General features: G+C 41.3%; 1 protein-coding gene across 1 annotated transcript in view; it reads left to right on the plus strand.

The window, feature by feature from the left end:
* Nucleotides 1-20,780, plus strand: part of LOC309553188 (substance-P receptor) — a 409,398-nt gene that overhangs the window by 366,000 nt on the left and 22,618 nt on the right. The window lies entirely within an intron of this gene.

Here is a 20,780-nt window from a genome sequence, read left to right on the forward strand (position 1 = left end):
TACAGTAGGAAACAGAGGACCCTGTTCATTAGAGCCTACAATCTAAAAGGGAGGGTCAAGAGATACAAGAGGTAGTAACTGTGGGGGATGGGCTGATGGAGAAAATAAAAGTAAAGTTGTTAGGTGGTTGCCAGATAGGTTTCTCTGAAGAGATGTGTTTTCAGGGATTGTCTGAAAGTGGACAAAGTAGGAGATAGTTGGACAGATTGGGGTAGAGCATTCCAAAGGATGGGAGAGGGTCAGGAGAAGTCCTGGAGGCGAGCATGGGAAGAGCTGACAAGGGAGCTAGAGAGCAGGAGGTCCTGGGAGGAACAAATAGGACAATTTGGTTTGTATTTTAAGACCAGGTTAATGATGTAGCTGGGTGCCAAGTTATGGGTGGCTTTGTAAGTAATCTTCCAGTAGTGCCAATGTTCCATGTTACAGACACCTCTAGGGATATCAACCTTATTGCACACATTTGTGTAATCAGCAAAAAATACATGCCCTAGGGCTCTTTCACACTGCTGTGCTGCGGTTTGGCCACACAGCAGTGCAGTGTACCTGTTTTTTATTTTTTTGCGGATTATCTGTAGTTTCCGATAGACTTCTAATATGGCCCGCGTTTTTGGTGTGTTCTCTGAAAACCCACCAAAGATGCAGCCTAATGGGCCATACACACTATAAGATTTTCTGAATACTTTTTCCTTTAGATTTACCAAAACCATATAATATGAGGTCAAACCTAAACACTTTCCATTTGTATGCAATCTGGCAGGCCCTTGCACTACATAGAAAAGGTAAATCTGAAGGAAAAAGTCTTCAGAAAATCTTATAGTTTGTATGGCCCTCAAGGGATTTTTGATGCTCTATCAGAAAACACATCAAAAACTTAGGACATAGAAGAAGTCTTTGGGAAACCACAGGTATCCCGCACAAAAAACACTGGTACACTGCCCTCTACCCGCGGTGTGGCTAGATCGCAACGGGACAGTGTGAAAGCACCCTTACCAACCAAACCTTTAGGATGCAGAGTTTGGATTCCTAGAAAAATAATCACAGTTTAAGAGAATGGGGTCTCATTCTTTTGGGTGAATCTGCCATATATTTTCCTTTTTTATTTTATTGCTGTGCATAAACGAACATATATAAGTGCAATATATCTAAATTTCCTGGAGGGTCTACTGAAGCTTTGTAGCCAAATATATCATTTTATTGATCTGCAAAGAAGATGTGACAGCAGGTGGAGACATAAGCATACCAGCAATATTTCAGGGGTGTAGCACATTTCCTATTTATAAGTGGATCCTAGGTACCAGGACTATTTGCCACAGTCACATTGTTCCCATTTCCACAGATTAAAATGCAGCAGGCGAGAATTTGCATCTTTTTTACTCCATTAACTGATTTTTTTTTTGCAAATATAGATTTTGACCTGAGCTGGAAACTGTGGTGATTGATCAGTCTCGGGCTGATTTACACATCCCGGCAAACAAAAACAGCACAGATGATTAACGTTAATGATGTTTTTCTTACGAGCGTGTAAGAAATTTGGGGGACTTTAATCGATGGTAATGGAATGCAAAGTTATCTGTCCTCCTGAGAGCTGCTTGCAGCAAAGCCAGAATATTTATCAGCTCTGTATACATTTATACAGATTCTTTGCTAATGACGATAGAAGGCAGAGGTGCCGCAGGCAGCTTCTCCGGGCCTCTTGTGTATGTATCCTCTATTGTGTAGGAAGCCAGAGGCTTCTCAGGAAAGCTGCAGGAAGGCAGTTCAGATAATGTTTAAATCGTCCATGAAAACTTCACAGCCATCCCCAGTGGCTATTTCACATAAATCACAGACAGCTGGGTGTTTGGGATTTACATCCAGAATCCAGCATTCTTTTCCACTTGTCAAGAACGCTGCTTAAGCTGAAGAGGAGGATTCTGGGTAATTTTATTCAAATTAGTTTACTGACCTTAATATTTTTACCAGCCATGCGTTGATTTGATAGAATGGGTAAGTAAAGTGTAATGCAGGAAAGTGAATGTGTTCCGTGGAGGAGTCTTTCCTGAAATTATGATTAGTCTGTCAGTGTGATAGCAGGTGTCAAAGCTAAATCGTCAGAATTGACGCCATGGGGTAGATTTACTAAAACCGATGCACTCAGAATCTGGTGCAGCTGTGCATGGTAGCCGATCAGCTTCTAACTTCAACTTGTTCAGTTTAAGGATAACTAGCAAATAAAGAAAAAACAATATAGCGTATACAATTGCAAAAACTGGAATTGGCTAGTCTGGTCTTGAGAGCAGCATCATGTAACATGGTAGTGTCTGGTTACCTGTCCACACCTTTATGGGGGACTCCATGGAAACAGCATCTTTAGTTAAGTATTCTTGTTAAATTTTCTTTAAAATTGTCTGTATCTGTCATTACTTTTAATAAATGTTATACTTTTAAGTATTTTGCGTGATCCCCCTTTTTTCACAAATCAAATAAAAACCCTAAAAAAACTTAAATTATCACATGACCGTGATAAAATAGACACTGATTTAAAGGGTAACTCCACTTTCGTGGGGAAATAAAAAACAAATAAGGAAAAAGCAACATTGCGTATACAATTGAGACACAAATCAAATTGTAATTGAATGTTTTTAAAAATTACCTTTCCTTTTCAATCTGCAGCTGTTGTATTTTTTGAAATTGCAATGCAATATGGCCACCTGGAGGTGCTCTGTACACAGAATGTGTACTGACCACACCCCAGAAACATCATTTCCTGCTTGTGTGATTGGCTCAGCAATTTTCCCAGAACTCTGCACTAAGATACAAGTCAGATTTCTGGCATCCCCTGCAACAAAAATGTCATTTTTGGTGAGATACTCAAAATAGGAACACGTCTAAAGGGATGCAGACCCAGCAGATTTCCTTATTAGAGCTCTGCAGTTGCCACAGCTGACAGATAATTATGAAATCACTCCCATTGGACCCACTCGGCACAGAGGAACACACAGGAATTTTAAAAGGTAAGAATCTGCAACAAAGGTTGATAAAATCCTTGTAATATACATAGATCACCCAGAGGGGAATGTTTTTTTCTCAACGAAAGTGGAGTTACCCTTTAACCACTTGCCTACTGGGCACTTAAACCCCCCTCCTGCCCGGGCCAATTTTCAGTTTTCAGCACAGTCGCACTTTGAATGACTATTGCGTGGTCATGCAACACTGTACCCAAATTAAATTTTTAGCATTTTTTTTCAAACAAATAGAGCTTTCTTTTGGTGGTATTTAATCACTACTGGGGTTTTTATTGTTTGCTGAACAAACCAAAAAAGACCGAAAATTTTGAAGAAAAACAAAAACCAGTTGTTATAGTTTGTTATAAAATTTTGCAAACAGGTAATTTTTCTCCTTCCTTGATGTGCGCTGATGAGGCAACACTGATGGGCCCTAATAGGCACTGGTAGGCTGCACTGATGGGCACTGATAGGCTGCACTGTTGGGCCCTGATAGGCTGCACTCTTGGGCACTGATAGGCTGCACTGATGGGCACTGAGAGGATGCACTGCTGGGCACTGATAGGCTGCACTGTTGGGCACTGATGGGCTGCACTGATGGGCACTGAGAGGCTGCACTGATGGGCACTGATAGGTGACACTGATGGGCACTGATAAGGCAGCACTGATGGGCACTGATAAGGCAGCACTGATGGGCACTGATAAGGCAGCACTGATGGGTGGCATTAATGGGTGGCACTGATGGGCAGCACTGAAGGGCACTGGTAGGTGACGCTGAAGGGCACTAATAGGCAGCTTCAATGGGCACTGATTGGCACTAATAGGTGTCACTGGTGGGCAATGATAGGCACTGGTAGGGAGCACATGATGGGGCACTTATTGGTGGCACTGGTGAGCACTGGTAGGTGGCGCTGGTGGGCAATATTTTCTACTTTCTGTTATAAAACATATCTGCTGCTTTTACTTTACTATCTGTCTGTTATTTCTCCCTGCTTTCCAGGGAGAAGAAACAACCAGATCGCTGTTCACAGTACACAGAGTTCTGTGTTATTGCTACTGAAAGTGGTCAGCAGGTAGTTAAAGTCAATGCTGGACATTTTCAAGGCTAATAAGCAAGGTTTGTCAGACAAACAGTTTAGGGTGCTGAGAAGAGCCCTGGGGGACATGTATTAGTTTGAAAAAAGTTTCAAAAAACAGTGTTTTGTGGGGAGCAACACTTTAACACATGGGTGCACAACATGTGGCCCTCCAGCTGTTGTGAAACTACAAGTCCCATCATCTCTCTGCCTTTGGGAGTCATTCTTGTACCTGTCAGCTTTGCAATGCCTCATGGGACTTGTAGTTCCGCAACAGCTGGAGGGCCACAGGTTGAGCACCCATGCTTTAACAAGTCTTAAAGTGAAATAATAAACTGTACAATTCCTTCAACATGCTTAGGGGATGCCATAATTCTGTCTGTGAAGTGGTGCATATGTAAGATGTATACAATGTATTACAGCAAAACTGTAGTTTACAAAGAAAATGCCATTTAAATTGCCAATAAATCACATTTCCTTGCCAGTTTCATTTTTTAAATAGATCCCTTCCAGCAACAATAGACCCCCCTACAAAAATAGATCCCTTCCAGCAACAATAGACCCCCCTGCAAAAATAGATCTCTTCCAGCAACAATATATCCCTCATCAGTCAGCATCCAAAGACCCCCCAGCACACCCCAGCACCTGCTATTACATACATTCAGTTCTGTCTGGAGGTGCCGGAACTGCGTTCCCCCATGTTCCCCCTGAAAAAAAGCCCTGTGTATATATAATATACATATATATATATATATATATATATATATAATTTATATATTTAGTTAATTTTACTAATTTTTATAATTATACTAATATATATAATTTATATATTTAGTTATTTTTACTAATATAGCAATACATGTTTTCTTTGGTACTATAATGTGAAATACTAGGCAACAATAAGCCACCATTTTTACCAGTAGCTGAACACACCTAAAATTTTAATTTTTATAGACTCCGGGAACATTATATGCACACAGCCCCAGATTTACAATGGGAACAGATAGCAAACAATTTTATATAATCAGCAGAACGAATTGGTAAAACACTCTTTAAAAAGTACTTGTTGTCAACCCAGCTGCAGATGTCTGAGCAGATGGTAAATTACTAAACATATGTTGCTTTTACTGTGTGTTATAGCAGTATAATTTTTCTCTTTTATATACTTGCATGTTGTTGGTCATCTTCTTGGCCCATATTCCCATACTGGAAAAGCGTATGGGGCAAAAACGTTGGAAAATGTGCACATCCGTTGCATCTTATGTTATTCAATTTTCTGTGCTCACCTAACAGTGTCCACAAATTTGACAATATAGTAGCATAAAAGACAATTATACAATTTACTGAATTCATTCTCTGATTTTGACAGTTGTGCAGGTGGACTTTTAACATTTATAAATGTAATGTTGTATTGAGCACATTAGGACATCTCTTTTATATATTTTCTTTTTACTAAACTGATATTGATGAACATCTAGTTCCTATAAAGAAATAATTTACCAATCAGATTTGGAATAAGGTTTTAGCTTTATCTCCTATTATATTTGGAAGAAGCTTTTACTTTATATTAATACTGATCCAGTGTCACCAACTCACCTGTGGACTCCCATCCAACCTGACAGCAGGGGGCCATACACAGCGTGCTTAGTCTTTGCTGCTTATTCTATGGATACTTTCCACTTGTTGTGCTTCTGAAGTCCCACCGCTTTTCAGACCAGATACAGTAAGCCAGTGCTTACAACCCTATTACAGTTTTGTTTATTTTTTAATGATGCCCCAGCAATTTTAAAAATATAAAAACAGCTCTGGCTGCAGTGCTTACTTTTTCAAAAGTTCTGTCCTCTGTAGGCTTACCCACTGTGCTCCCAGTGGCAGTTTTTTTTTTTTTTTTTTAATGACCTCCAGCATCATTAGCCCACTTCTTGTGCAAAAAGGGCAACACGGCCCACTACCTGAGGACAGATCATCATGGCACCCTACACTCACAGTACAATACTGCAGAGCGGCACTGGCTTAATCATGTCAGACCCACTTCCTACATCATTACGGACTTCCTGGAACCAAGGAAGAGGTGAAAAATAAAAGGGCCTACACATCACAAGACCTGGAGACTATATATATATATATATATATATATATATATATATATATATATATATACATATATATATATACATAATATATACATATACATATATATATATATATATACATATACATATATATATATATACATATATATATATATATATATATATATATATATATATACATATATATATATACATATATACATATACATATATACATATATGCAAGGGGAGGGGATATACAGTGCCTTACAAAAGTATTCATGCCCCTTGAAATTTTTCACATTTTGTGAAGTTAAAAACAAATACGTAAATGTATTTTATTGGGATTTTATGGGATAGACCAACACAAAGTTGCACGTAATTGTGAAGTGGAAGGGAAATGATAAACGGTTTTCAAATTTATGTACGAATAAATATCTGAAAAGTGTGGCATACATTTATATTCAGCCCTCTTAACTCTAATACCCCTAATTAAAATCTAGTGGAACCAATTGCCTTCAGAAGTCACCAAAATAGTAAATAGAGTCCACCTGTGTGTAATTCAATCTCAGCTTAAATACAGCTTTTCTGTGTAGCCCTCAGAGGTTTGTTAGAGAACCTTAGTGAACAGCATAATGAAGGCTAAGGAACACACCAGACAGGTCAAGAAAAAGTTGTAGAGAAGTTTAAAGCAGGGTTAGGGTAGAAAAAAATATCCCAAGCTTTGAGGATCTCACGGAGCACTGTTTAATCCATTATCCGAAACTGGAAAGAGAATGGCACAACTGCAAACCTATTAAGACATGGCCGTCCACCTAAACTGACAGGCCGGGCAAGGAGAACAATAATCAGAGAAACAGCCAAGAGGCCCATGGTAGCTATGGAGGAGCTGCAGAGATCCACAGCTCAGGTGGGAGAATCTGTCCACAGGACAACTATTAGTCGTGCATTCCACAAATTTGGCCTTTATAGAAGAGTAGCATAAGAAAGCCACAAACATTTGGAAAAAAGTGCTCTGGTCAGATGAGACCAAAATTTTACTTTTTGACCCAAAAGCAAAATGCTATGTGAGGTGGAAAACTAACACTGCACATCACCCTGAAAACACCATCTCCACCATGTAACATGGTGGTGGCAGCATCATGTTGTGGAGATGCTTTTCTTCAGCAGGGACAGGAAAGCTGGTCAGAGTTGATGGGAAGATGGATGGAGCCAAATACAGTGCAATCTTAGAAGAAAACCTGGTAGAGTCTGCAAAAGACTTGAGACTGGGGCAGAGGTTCACCTTCCAGCAGAACAACCCTAAACATACAGCCAGAGCTACAATTGAATGGTTTCGATCAAAGCATATTCATGTGTTAGAATGGCCCAGTCAATGTCCAGACCTAAGTCCAATTGAGAATCTGTGGCAAGACTTCAGAAATTCTGTTCACAGATGCTCTCCATCCAATCTTACACAGCTTGAGCTATTTTGAAAAGAAGAATGGGGAAAAATGTCACTCTCTAAATTTGCAAAGCTGGTAGAGACATACCCAAATAGACTTGCAGCTTTAATTGCAGCAAAAGGTGGTTCTACAAATTATTGAATCGGGGGGGGGGGGAGGGGGGGGGTGAATAAAAATGCACGCCACACTTTTCACATATTTATTTGTAAAAAGATATGAAAACCATTTATAATTTTTCTTCTACTTCACAATTAATGTGCCACTTTTTGTTGATCTATCACATAAAATCCCAATAAAACACATTTCTGTTTTTGGTTGTAACATGACAAAATGTGGAACATTTCAAGGGGTATGAATACTTTTTAAAGGCACTGTATGCAAGAGAAAAGAGTGGCAGACTGGGTTGCTAGAAGGTGGAACTGGGATTTAAATTCCTGATGGCAACCAAATATCAGTGTATGTGTCCAAAGTGTCCTTGAAAGGTGGCTGCTATGATTGAAACCTGTTGTCATCTGGTCTAACTCGTACAGTTGGCTCTCTGAACACAGGTTTTTTTTTTAAAATATGAGGAGTAACAGATCCCCCCCCCCCCAACAACATGATTACTAAACTGTTTTAAAAACTCCCACAAGTGTTATATATATATATATATATATAGTATCTCACAAAAGTTAGTACACCCCTAACATTTTTGTAAATATTTTATTACATCTATTTATTCATGTGACAACACTAAAGAAATTACACTTTGCTACAATGTAAAGTAGGTAGTGTACAGCTTGTATAACAGTGTAAATTTGCTGTCACCTCAAAATAACTCAACACACAGCCATTATTGTCTAAACCTCTGGCAACAAAAGTGAGTACACCCCTAAGTAAAAAGTTTCCAAATTGGGCCCAAAGTGTCAATATTTTGTGTGGACACCCTTATTTTCAGTTCTGCCTTAACCCTCATGGGCATGGAGTTCACCAGAGCTTCACAGGTTGCCACTGGAGTCCTCTTCCACTACTCCATGATGACATCACGGAGCTGGGGGATGTTAGAGAACTTGCACTCCTCCACCTTCCATTTGAGGATGCCCCACTGATGCTCAATAGGGTTTAGGTCTGGAGACTTGCTTAGCCAGTCCATCACCTTTACCCTCAGCTTCTTTAGCAAGGCAGTGGTCGTCTTGGAGGTGTGTTTGGGGTCGTTATCATGTTGGAATAATGCTCTGCGGCCCAGTCTCCAAAGGGAGGAGATCATGCTCTGCTTCAGTATGTCACAGTACTTGTTGGCATTCATGGTGCCCTTAATGAACTGTAGCTCCCAAGTGCCAGCAGCACTCATGCAGCCCCAGACCACGACACTCCCACCACCATGCTTAATTGTAGGCAAGACATACTTGTCTTTGTACTCCTCACCTGGTTGCCGCCACACACGCATGACACCATCTGAACAGCATAAATTTATCTTGGTCTCATCAGACCACAAGACATGGTTCCAGTAATCAATGTCCTTGGTCTGCTTGTCTTCAGCAAACTGTTTGCGGGTTTTCTTGTGCATTATCTTTAAAAGAGGCTACCTTCTGGGATGACAGCCATGCAGACCAATTTGAAGCAGTTTGCGGTGTATGGTCTGAGCACTGACAGGCTGACCCCCCACACCTTCAACCTCTGCAGCAATGCTGGCAGCACTCATATGTCTTTTTCTTAAAGACAACCTCTGGATATGACGCTAAGCACGTGCACTCAACTTGTTTGGTCTACCATGGCGTGGCCTTTTCTGAGTGGAACCTGTCCTGTTAAACCACTGTATGGTCTTAGCCACTGTGCTTCAGCTCTGTTTCAGGGTCTTGTCAAACTTCTTATAGCCTAAGCCATCTTTATGTAGAGCAACAATTCTTTTTTTCAGATCCTCAGAGAGTTCTTTGACATGAGGTGCCATGTTGAACTTCCAGTGACCAGTATGAGAAAATGAGAGTGATAACACCAAATTTAACACACCTGCTCCCCATTCACACCTGAGACCTCGTAACACTAACAAATTACATGACACCGGGGAGGGAAAATGGCTAATTGGGCCCAATTTAGACATTTTCACTTAGGAATGTACTCACTTTTGTTTCCAGTGGTTTAGACATTAATGGCTGTGTGTTGAGTTATTTTGAGGGGGCAGCAAATTTACACTGTTATACAAGCTGTACACTCACTACTTTACATTGTGGCAAAGTGTCATTTCTTCAGTGTTGTCACATGAAAAGATATAATAAAATATTGACAAAAATGTGAGGGGTGTACTCACTTTTGTGAGATACTGTATATAAATTCTTGACAGCACTATTGTATAGATTTGTGACACAAAATCCTGATCAACCTGAACCCCCCCCCCCTTTGTTTTCCATATACATAAACATGCACATTTGGGTAACCTGACCAAGCGTCCTTATAGATTAATTCGTTTTTTTTTTTAAATTGATCTTTTGGCTGTAGCATTGTGTTTACCCTAGTAAAATCATCCAAAACCTTTTCAATTTTATGTTAGATGCATACTTTACTCACGGTGTGCTTGTGCAGCTTTGTTATCAGCATTGTTTAAGGTTCAGAGAAATTACAAATAATTAATTTCATTGTAGTAATATAAAGCACACGTTATCCATAAAATTCTACATCCAGTAATCACTGGATGAAAACTGGCACTGAGCCTAAATTATTTTAGTTCACTGCACAGCTTTAGCTTTGGCATACTTTAGAAGTACAGTATTGCATTCAGATATTTTGTAAAGTGGCAAAAATGTAAAAAAAAATCTGAAATGTCATAGCGCTTGATGTCACTAATTACTAGGAAAAAAAAAAAAAAGAAAAAAAGGACGCCTGGTCAATGTAGATAAAAGCAACAATACTTTCATTCCATAATCATTTACATCAAGATAGCTTGCAAGCAGTGTGTAGAGATGCTTTGGTATCATATGCTGTTCCCACAAATTGTAGTAAGCAGACAACTGAAGGAGACGGGGCCTCAGAAACGCGTGGCGCCCTGATTCCTTCTTTACCTGTGCGTTTTTGATCCTTGCTGCTATCCATAGAGGAGCGTGAGAGCCTGGGAAACCGCCGGCCATCCCCTTTAATACTCCGTACGACGGGTCTATGCTAATGGGAGAGGCTGTCATTTCCACCTGGGATGTTTATCATTGATCCACCTGACAGTGGAGCCTGCTCTTTTGTGGGTTCAGATGTATCACAGCCACCCTCCAGTCCATCCAGTTGCCTGCTTACTACAACTTGTGGGAGCAGCGTATGATACCACAGCACCTCTACGCACTGCTTGCAAGATATTTTGATGTAAGTGATTATTGTTGTTTTTATCTACATTGACTTGGCGCCCTTACCTCCATTAGGAGCTGCCGGTCCTTGTGTATATTTGGCCTTTTCACCACCTGCCTTTTTCCTGCATTGGGCCTTGCATCCTGCTTCACTCATCCACCCCCTAGCTGATTATGGACTATATGGACTTTTGTTTGATTACCATTTCTTCTGTTTATTATACATTGTTTTATTTGTACATGTACCATCAGATGCCAGTGAGCGCTGACTTAGATCCCGTTCACACTGGGGCGACGCTACTTGCCGGGGCAACCTCACAGGTCGCGGTGCGCAGCTCGCACCGCGACCTCGGAGCGGCCGGCGCGTACTTCATATCATTGAAGTCAATGCAGGTCGCTCCAGGTTGCCCCAAAGAAGCTCCGGACCCTTTTTCTAAGTCTCTAGTTAGTGATTTGTTATGTAATTACTAGAAAAAATTAGGAATCATTTGCTTCACACACAAAAAATTGCAGTTTCTAGTGTGCATGTACTAACACAATTCATTTTTTTAACATTATTCCCACCATGGACATACTATAATCAGGTTTGGGTATTGTTGTTGCTTGAGGTGACTGTAGCTGTATTAGTACACTTGCAAAATTAGAAAAAAATTGAGTAGACTTTGTTATACTTTTTTATTTTCACTAATATTCAAATCTTCATGACAAGATTTTGTGGTGAGTACTGCTTGAACATTTAAGAAAGGCGAGTACACCCCAAAATCCTGTCCAGAAAATTTTAATGTTAGTGTAATTAAAAAAAGTATTAAGGATAGTACTTAAAATGTTTTTAATGTGGTTGTTAATGTTGCAGGAAGTTTGTTTTTTGAATAGGCACTGTCTAGAAATAATCTTTTAGCAGCAGACTACTTTATTTTATGCCGGAGCCAAAACATCAGAATAATTGCATATAATAATATACTATGACAGCATGTAAAGGACACAGTGCCTTGAAGCTTCCATTAACAATGTTAGGTACAGCTTGGTATGAGTTAAACAGTACATGGTATTGTATTGTGAAGAGAAATCACATTCTTGCATTTATCATCTTCCATTAAAGTAAAAAAAAAGAAAAAAAGTTTCTAATGGATGTATTTAAAATTTTCTTAATATATAAGCAGCCTTTGTGACAGGATAGCTTTTTTTATTTATTTATTTATTTTTTTTTTTTTTCAGTTCAATAGTTTTTATTGAAATTTTGCAAAAAGATAAACGAAACACAATAATAAACAAGGCAATTGCATAGCAAAAATACATAAGAATGGTTGTTCAAGACAACATAGCAAATATAGTCTTATCAGGCAAACAAATCCAACGGAAGTGAAATAAGGCACTAAAAATAAGAAAAGAATAAAAGAATAAACAAAGGATGGCTGAGATCCGAAAAAAATGAAAGCCGATCTCACCGGGGCACCCCTAGTGGGCTCATACTGTGCCCCCGAGAGAAGAGGCATAAGGAGGTGAAGTGAGAATAAGGAGGAAAACAACCTAGGTCACTAAAAGTCTAAAGGGAGTGTAAGTAATTCCGTCAGACGTATGTAATAAATGTGCATTATCCAAGAACTACTAAAACAGTGCCCGTAAGAAAAACCACATATGCCTTGCCTATAAACTGAACAGGGAGCAGGATAGAAGTAGTAGGAAAAAGGCGATAGGAGAAGATGAGACACACCAGGAGGGGAAGGAGGAGAAGAAGGGCTAAGAGGAAGAGGATAACGAGTAAAAGAAGAAGCCCATGGTCCGATCTCACCACACTTAAAGTAAAAAAGAAAACAAAAACCAAAAAAAGGAAACAACCAGAATATAAGAGTCCGTCCGTTCGCGCCCACCTCAGAGGGTTGCATTTACAAAAGTAGCCCAGGGTTTCCAGATTGCTTCGAACTGTGCCTTGGAGTCGTTCATGATACTGTACATCTTTTCCTGGGTCATTATCCAGGAGATTTTACGTTTCGCAGCAAGAAAGGAGACCCTAGGTTGTTTCCAATATTTAGCTATCGTAATTTTAGCTCCTAGAAATATATAGGAAATGAGAGCCTGTGTATGCCTAGGGACTTTGGGGAAACGGCTGCCTAGAAGGGCATATGCAGGCGATTTTTCAACCATTACCCCCGTAACGCGTCTCACCGTGCGAAACATTTGGTTCCAAAAATTACGGATCCTGGGGCATCCCCAGAAAATATGTAAGTGGCTACCTAGAAGGTCACAGCCCCTGAAGCAGACCGGGGAAGAGTTAGGGAAAATCGTAGCCAAGCGAGAGGGTACCATGTACCATCGCATCAAAACTTTTGTATTGGCCTCCATGAGACCCACATTGTGGAGCCCACGGAAGGCACTTGCGGCACGGGAGTGCCAAACATCCAGGTCCCAGTCTGTACTCAGGTCCTGTTCCCATCGTAACATATATGAGGTTTTATCCTCAGGAGCCGTCAGTGAGGCATATATGAGGGATATCCCCCCCTTGATATCTTGAATTCTGGAGCACCATTGCTCGTAAGGGGTTACCGCGAGGGGGCCTGAAAACCCCGCCTGGAGCGTGTGTAAAAAGTGTGAGATCTGAGAGAAGCGAAATCGCTCTGAAGGTGGCATCTCCAGATTAGTTATACAATGTGAGTAAGAGAGGGGACCCCTAGCATCAAAATAGTGCCCAATTCTATATAGGCCTTTATCCGTCCACCATTTGAAAGCCTTAATATTCGTTCCAGGAGGGAAGTCAGGATTATGAAAAATATGTTTAAGCGGACCCCAGGGCGAGGAAATCTTATTGGATTTATGAATAAGGTCACAAAGGGCAAAGGAATGTGATAGAGTAGGAGCCAGGATTGGGGGACGGCAGGCAGGGGGGCTCCAGAGCAAGAAATCCATAGTATGTAAAGGGACAGCCTGTCTTTCCATATAATACCAGTCAGGTTTTTCACCTTTTAAATATATAACTGAAAATTGCGTCAGTTGGGCTGCTAAGTAATACTTCCAAATGTCCGGAACACCGAGACCCCCATGCTTACGTGATCTAAAAAGTGTGGATTTGTTGATTCTATGACCCTTCTTACCCCAAATAAATCTGATAACGTGAGATTGCAGGGATTCGATTTGTGACTTTATAACCGTGATGGGGAGAGCACGAAATAGGTATAAAATGCGCGGGAGCAGGGTCATCTTGACTGCGTTAATTCTACCCAGCCAAGAAATATTATATTTTGACCAGGCCTCTAAATCCTTTTTTAGTTTATTAATAAGCGGAGGATAGTTGGCGGAATGCAGATCGGAAATCGAGGCTGTGATACGAACTCCCAAGTAGGGGATAGAATCAGAATGCCACGAAAATGGGAAGTGTTCTTTAAGGCAAGAGACCAAGGAATGTGGAAGGTTGATGTTCAGAGCCAGGGACTTGCTCATATTCACCCTCAGGCCCGAGACTGCTGCAAAGCTATTAAGGAGTGATACGATGTTAGGGAGGGAGATGAGGGGGGAGGTGACAAATAGCATGATGTCATCCGCGAATAAAGCGCATTTATGCATCGTGTTACCACATTGTATCCCGCGTATATCAGGATGGTGACGTATGGCAATAGCCAGGGACTCTAGGGCGATAGCAAAAATTAAGGGTGAGAGGGGACATCCCTGCCGTGTACCCCTGTGAATAGTAAAGGGATCAGAGTAAAGACCTTGCATTCTGACTCGGGCTGAAGGGTGGGAGTACAAGGCCCGGAGAATGGCCAAAAAGGAGGGACCAAAGCCCCATTTCTCCAATGTGGAGAAGAGAAACGGCCAAGAGAGCGAGTCAAAGGCCTTGTGTAGGTCTAGGGATAGGAGGAAGCCCTCTTGAGAAGGGGCTCCATCCCAGCCCGAGCGCAAAAGAGTGGCCCCATCAATCACCCTTCTAATCTGGTCAGTCCCTTGTCGGCCTGGGATGAAGCCTACCTGGTCCTTGTGAATATAAGAATGAATGAAGCTGGAGAGGCGAGTAGCTAAAATTTTTGTTAGGAGCTTAAGATCATTATTAATAAGAGAAATGGGCCTATAATTGCTAACATCTGAGTGATCCCTACCCGGTTTTGGGATAACGGATATAAAAGCTGCATTCATGGAGTGGTCCAGAGGTTCCGAGTCTCTAAGGGAATTAAAGAACCTGGCTAGGTAAGGTGCAAGTGTGTCAGCATAGGACTTGTAATATAGGTTAGAGAAGCCGTCGGGGCCTGGCGTAGAGTTGGTGCGTAAAGCTTTAATCGCTTCCAGGATTTCTTGCTCGGAAAAGGGTTCTTCTAGGAGGGAGCGCGATTTCCTACTGAGTTGGGGTAGGGGAACCCGTCCCAGAAAGGACTCAATATCTTGTGCCTGGGAAGGCTTAGGGTCAGCGTAAAGGGTAGAATAAAAGGATTTGAAGGTAGCCATAATTGAAGAAGGATTCCTCGTGAGCACCCCCATCCGATCCTTGATTTTGGGCATTGATACAATCCTGTATTTTGGTGTTAATTTAGAAGCAAGCCTAGGTCCTATTTTATCCTGAGTAGCCAGCAGGCGTGCGTTTTGCCACTGTAAACCCTTTGCTGCCTTGGTAGTAAGCGCCAAATTAAGGGAAAGTTTGACCGCATCAAGTTTGACCACGGAATCCGAGGTTGGGTTGCGCTTATGCGTCATGCTCAGTCTCTTGTATTCCATTTCCAGATTACTAATTTCAAACTGTCGTTCGCGCTTAAGTTTAGCCCCTAATTGAATAATATGGCCTCTGATGACTGCTTTGTGGGCCCCCCATAGTGAGGAGGGGGTTACGTCTTGGGAGTCATTTAGGGAGAAGTACTCTTGGATCAGTTTTTCTATTGTGGATTTCCACACCGGTTCGTTCAGGAGGGATTCGTTTATACGCCATGGAGACGGGCCCGTCCATGAGGGAGTGCTTTTGATTTTAAGGAACACTAAAGAATGGTCAGACCATGGTATGTCTCTGATAACTGACTGTAGTGCTGAGGGAATGTCCGTGGTAGGGACAAAAATATGATCAATTCTGGCTAGTGTGTTGTGAGGAGCTGAAAAGTGTGTATAATCCCGGGTGGAGGGATTAAGTTCTCTCCAAATGTCAACTAGACCCAGGGAATGGAGAAGCTTGGCCACTCGAAGACTTTGTCTAGGGGGTCTCCGCAAGCGGTGGGGTCCACTCCTGGATTTATCTAAAGCGTTGTCAAAAGCCAAATTTGAATCACCTCCAACAATTAGCTTACCCTCAAAATGGGTGGAGAGAAGAGGGAGAACCCTGGAAAAGAAAGCCGCCTGACCCTTGTTAGGAGCGTAAAAAGAAACAAAAGTATATAAAACGCCACCAATATAACCCTTAACCAAAATGTACCTTCCCTGGGGGTCCGTTAATGTATGGGTGTGAGAAAAAGAAACCGTTTTTGAGAAAAAAATTGCTACGCCCTTCTGTTTAGAGGGAGCATTGGCTAGAAAAAAGACTGGATATTTATGGTGGATGTATTTAGGCCTATATGAATCTGGGAAGTGGGTCTCCTGAAGCAGAAGAACCTCAAGTCCCTGGGAGTGATAATGTTGAAATGCCTTTCGCCTCTTCAATGGAGAATTAAGACCCTGAACATTGTGTGATGCCACCTGCAGAGAGAAATCAGTACTCACGGTTGCCGTCATTGTAGAAACAAGGAGTGTGCGCTGCGATGTACGATATTGAGACAGGGCATGAGGAACTCGAGCAGGAGCCTTGAAGGACTTGAGAAAAACTGAGGACTCAAATCAGAGAGCGGATCGGACCATGGGACGCTGTAAAAGAAAAAGAGAGTTAGAGAGGAAGGAAAAGGGAGAATAAGGGTGGGAGAGAAAAACGAAAAACATGCCAGGACAAAGCCTGGCACGGTGTCAGGGAGGCAGGGGATAAGACCCATGCCCCCTAACCAGGATTGTAGTGGCACCCTATACCAGATAGGGTGCAGTCACGTAGGAACAAGGAAAAGGAAGATTTTCCAAGCCCCTACGGGAATGTGCGCAATAAAACCTCTCCGGGCATGGGGCCCCAGCCCGGACAAATAAGGGAAACAAATGTTGTGAACGCCCCGATATAATGAAGAGCAGAAGCGTATGAGGAGGGCGGGAGGGAGTAAGGAACAAAAAGAGGGGTAAGGGAAGGGAGGGACAAGGAACGACAAGTATGGAAGGGAAGGGGAGGCTTCTGCTACTGCAGTATATCAATGCTGTGTTACATCAAACTATGTGATCTCCGCACTAATACTTGGGACCGGTCAATAGAAAAACACGAACCGGTGCCCCAAACAGTATGATAAATCAAAAAGGCAAATCAGATGTAAAGCAAACGTTAAGACAGATAATGTCCAGATCAAAAACATCAAAAAGGATAAAAAAAAAGGGGGTGGGAGGGTTAACGGTTAACCCGTTCCAGGTGAGGGAGATGCCTCCATAAGGAATATGTGGAGTGACACACTGGATCGTTCAGGAAAATCAGGGAGGCGTGACATCACGGTGGCGCTTTGATTGTTGCTTGTTCCAGACTGAAGATAATGGGCTGATCGGTGGAGGTCGCTTGGAGGATTCCCGTCTCGAGGTAGAGGAGGAAGGGGAAGGATCCCCGGAAATGAGTCCAAGATGAAGAAGCAGGCGTTCACCATCTTGAAAGGACGAAAATCCATGGGTTTTGTTCTGGTAGAGAAAGTTCAGTCTGAAAGGAAAGGACCACCAATATTTCAAGGATCTAGTGGAAAGCAGTGATAACAATGGTTTCAGGGCTCTGCGACGCTGAATGGTCATAGGAGAGAGGTCTGCAAAGATCTGAATTTTGTGACCTTGAATGGAGAGGTCGTCCTTGTCCCTGCTCTTCCTCATGATCTCCTCCTTAACCCAATAGTAGTGAGTTTTAACAATCACATCTCTTGGAAGGCCGTCCTTACGGGGTGATTGGAGGGCTCTGTGCGCTCTATCGAGCTCCAGGCGGTGGTCCGGAATGTCTGGTATAATATCCTTAATAAACATTTTGACTGTATCGGGAACATCTGTAATAGACTCAGGGATCCCCCTAATTCTGAAATTTAGACGGCTACTCCTGTTCTCCAAATCGTCCAATTTGGATAGTGCAGTGTCCAATTGTTCCTGAAGAGTCTGAATACAAGCGGTATTCTGATTGGTTCTCGTCACAGTGTGGTCAAGGGTATTCTCAATGGCGTCAATCCTGGTGCCAATATTTTGCAGATCAGCTTTGATAGAGGCTGTGATCTGTGAGGCATTATGTGCCAATCCTGCAGCCAGCATCTCAGAAAATTTGTTCATGAGGAGGGTAATGTCAGGGAAGTGGCTCTGAGATTGTGGGCCTAGTAGATGCTGTTGAGCCAGGGTCTCAGGTGACAGCATATCAGGCAACACAGGGGTCTGTTCCATGGCTCTGCTTGTCTGGGAGGCTGTGGAGGTTGGAGAGGCATACTGAGCCTGTATGTCATTAATGAGGGTTGCTGGGGAGGGCCAGGGCTCCGGAGTGGCCGGCTGTATAAAGAGTGTGTCAGTCATAATATCCCCTACTTCCTTGTCGCCTCGGACAACTGAGGAGAAAGCAGGGGCGCCCGCCATCTTAGCCAGGTCCCTCTGTGGTGAAAACGAAAGCCGGCGGGAGACCTCTCTTCGGGAGTCCGCCGACATGCAGGATCAGATCAGAAAGTGCCGCTTTATCGGTGGTGGCAGTGGTGGGGTGAAAGCGCTGTGGACGCCGGAGCAGGGGCCCGCTACTGACCGGAGAGGCGCGGAGCTCCGGGACTAAGCCGCCATCTCGGAGCTCCCGCGCATGCGCCTTTTTTTTTTTTTTTTAGACACAATATATATAGAGTATATAAACAATGATAGATAGATAGATAGATAGATAGATAGATAGATAGATAGATAGATAGATAGATAGATAGATAGATAGATAGATAGATAGATAGATAGATAGATAGATAGATAGATAGATAGATAGATAGATAGATAGATAGATGGTAGATAGATAGATAGATAGATAGATAGATAGATAGATAGATAGATAGATAGATAGATAGATAGATAGATAGATATTGTCTTTACATGCAGGAACCCCATTTTTTTTAAATGTAAATGTAAAATGAGACAGTTTATTAGCTTGAACCTTCCAGGGGACAGCTACAGCATTGGGCCGATGCTGCAGCCATATAGGTGCGTATGCGTGTTTTTATTTTTTTTACTATCCCACACTTCTTCTTTAATTACCAAAAAGGATAAAATGTAGATTAATCTTATAGAAAAAATGGATTTCAACAAATATAGTATATTTGGTAAAACAATTCCAACCAATCCTAATGAAAATGTTTTAAAGGGTTTCCTATATTTCTAAAAATAGTAGAATGTTGATCCAGGGGATTGATCTGAAGGCACCTAGGGCCAATTAAGAATTCTTTCCCTGTTAAAACAAAAAAGACAATACCTAAAACATGTTTCTGCCTTCCTTTGAGAAGGTTTCTAAGGATGATATAACAATGTGATCATCTGAATAGCAACATTAATTTAGCACCTTGTTTCTTCATGCAATAATACATTTGCAAAGGAGAATCATATTTGCTCATAATGCATGAAGGTTGGTATTCATGCTTATTGATTTAGATATGGCGAATTACTGCTTCCTTTTTTTCTATGCAAGCCAATCAGACATGTCTGATTATGATTAAAAACACACCTAGAAAGTTAATAAAGTAATGTAAAGTAATTTGCAAAATTTGCAAAAATTTATGCACATAAATAAACTGTATTTAAAGATGCATTTAACCTAAATAGAATTAAATTACAGCTTATGAATTCGTAGGTGTAGTGGCTGCATTTGTGGGTTTTTAGGCTATTTTCCTTTATTTTCACGTGTTGATCCAGCCAGTAAGTCTGGTTATTTTATCATTTTCTTTTACCAGACCAAGCTGTCCAGTAAAAGTGGCAGTTGGGGAATTGAGACAAACTATTTTCCACTGATAGGGGTGCTTACAATGATTAGTTTTTATTAATGTATGCAGAAGATTTATCCCAAAAAGAAAAAAAACAGTTTGCTGTGAGTACTTACAGTGTTACCTGGAGTTCAGCTTCAAGTCCATCTAAATCTGTTAGCCTAAGACTGCCCTCTCCCTGAGCCTACTATGCTGCTGTCCAAAGGTGTCTACTTTACTATTCATCCAGAATGCAGATACCCTAAGACAGGTAGGGTGTTACTGGTAGGGTCACCAGTTATAAATAAAAAGAGCTTTAAAAAAAAAAATGCAGCCACCACATCTAATGATTTGTAAACTGCAATATATTACATTTTTGGTTTTGGGGTAAATATCACTTGAATTTATTGTCCAAAGTTCAGATTCTGTGATTTTACAGGAGTGGTTGCTCTTTAATTATTGTTATTTATCTTTTTCTCCCTTTTTTACCATAAATAAAAAATATATTCATGTTTGGAATTCTCCTAAAGATCCCAACTTTAAAGGATGCTGAAGGGAATGTAGGCTGCCAAGCAGCTGCACACTGGCTGACTTTGAAATAGTGGTTCATATGCTGGTATATTTTTATTTTCTACTATGACAGGACCTCTGCTGGAGCATGAAAATATATATCACATATGGATAATATTTTGTTCCTACAAATTGTCTTTAATGGGAAAATCTCCAAAATAATTACACGAAAAAAAATAATAATTATGAAGAACATTTGGTGAATACAATACAGGGTCTAAAGTGATACTAAACTAAAAAGGTAATACTCTTTACAAAATCACTGGGATTTTCTTTTGCATTCAAAAGTCTCTACAAGTGCTTGTGACACTGTGCAGGTACTTGACCCTTACATTACATAATGAGTAAACGTGTCCGTCCAACTCGATTCAAAA

Source organism: Pelophylax lessonae (assembly GCF_965119305.1).
Source record: "Pelophylax lessonae genome assembly, chromosome: 4".
Lineage (NCBI taxonomy): Eukaryota > Metazoa > Chordata > Amphibia > Anura > Ranidae > Pelophylax > Pelophylax lessonae.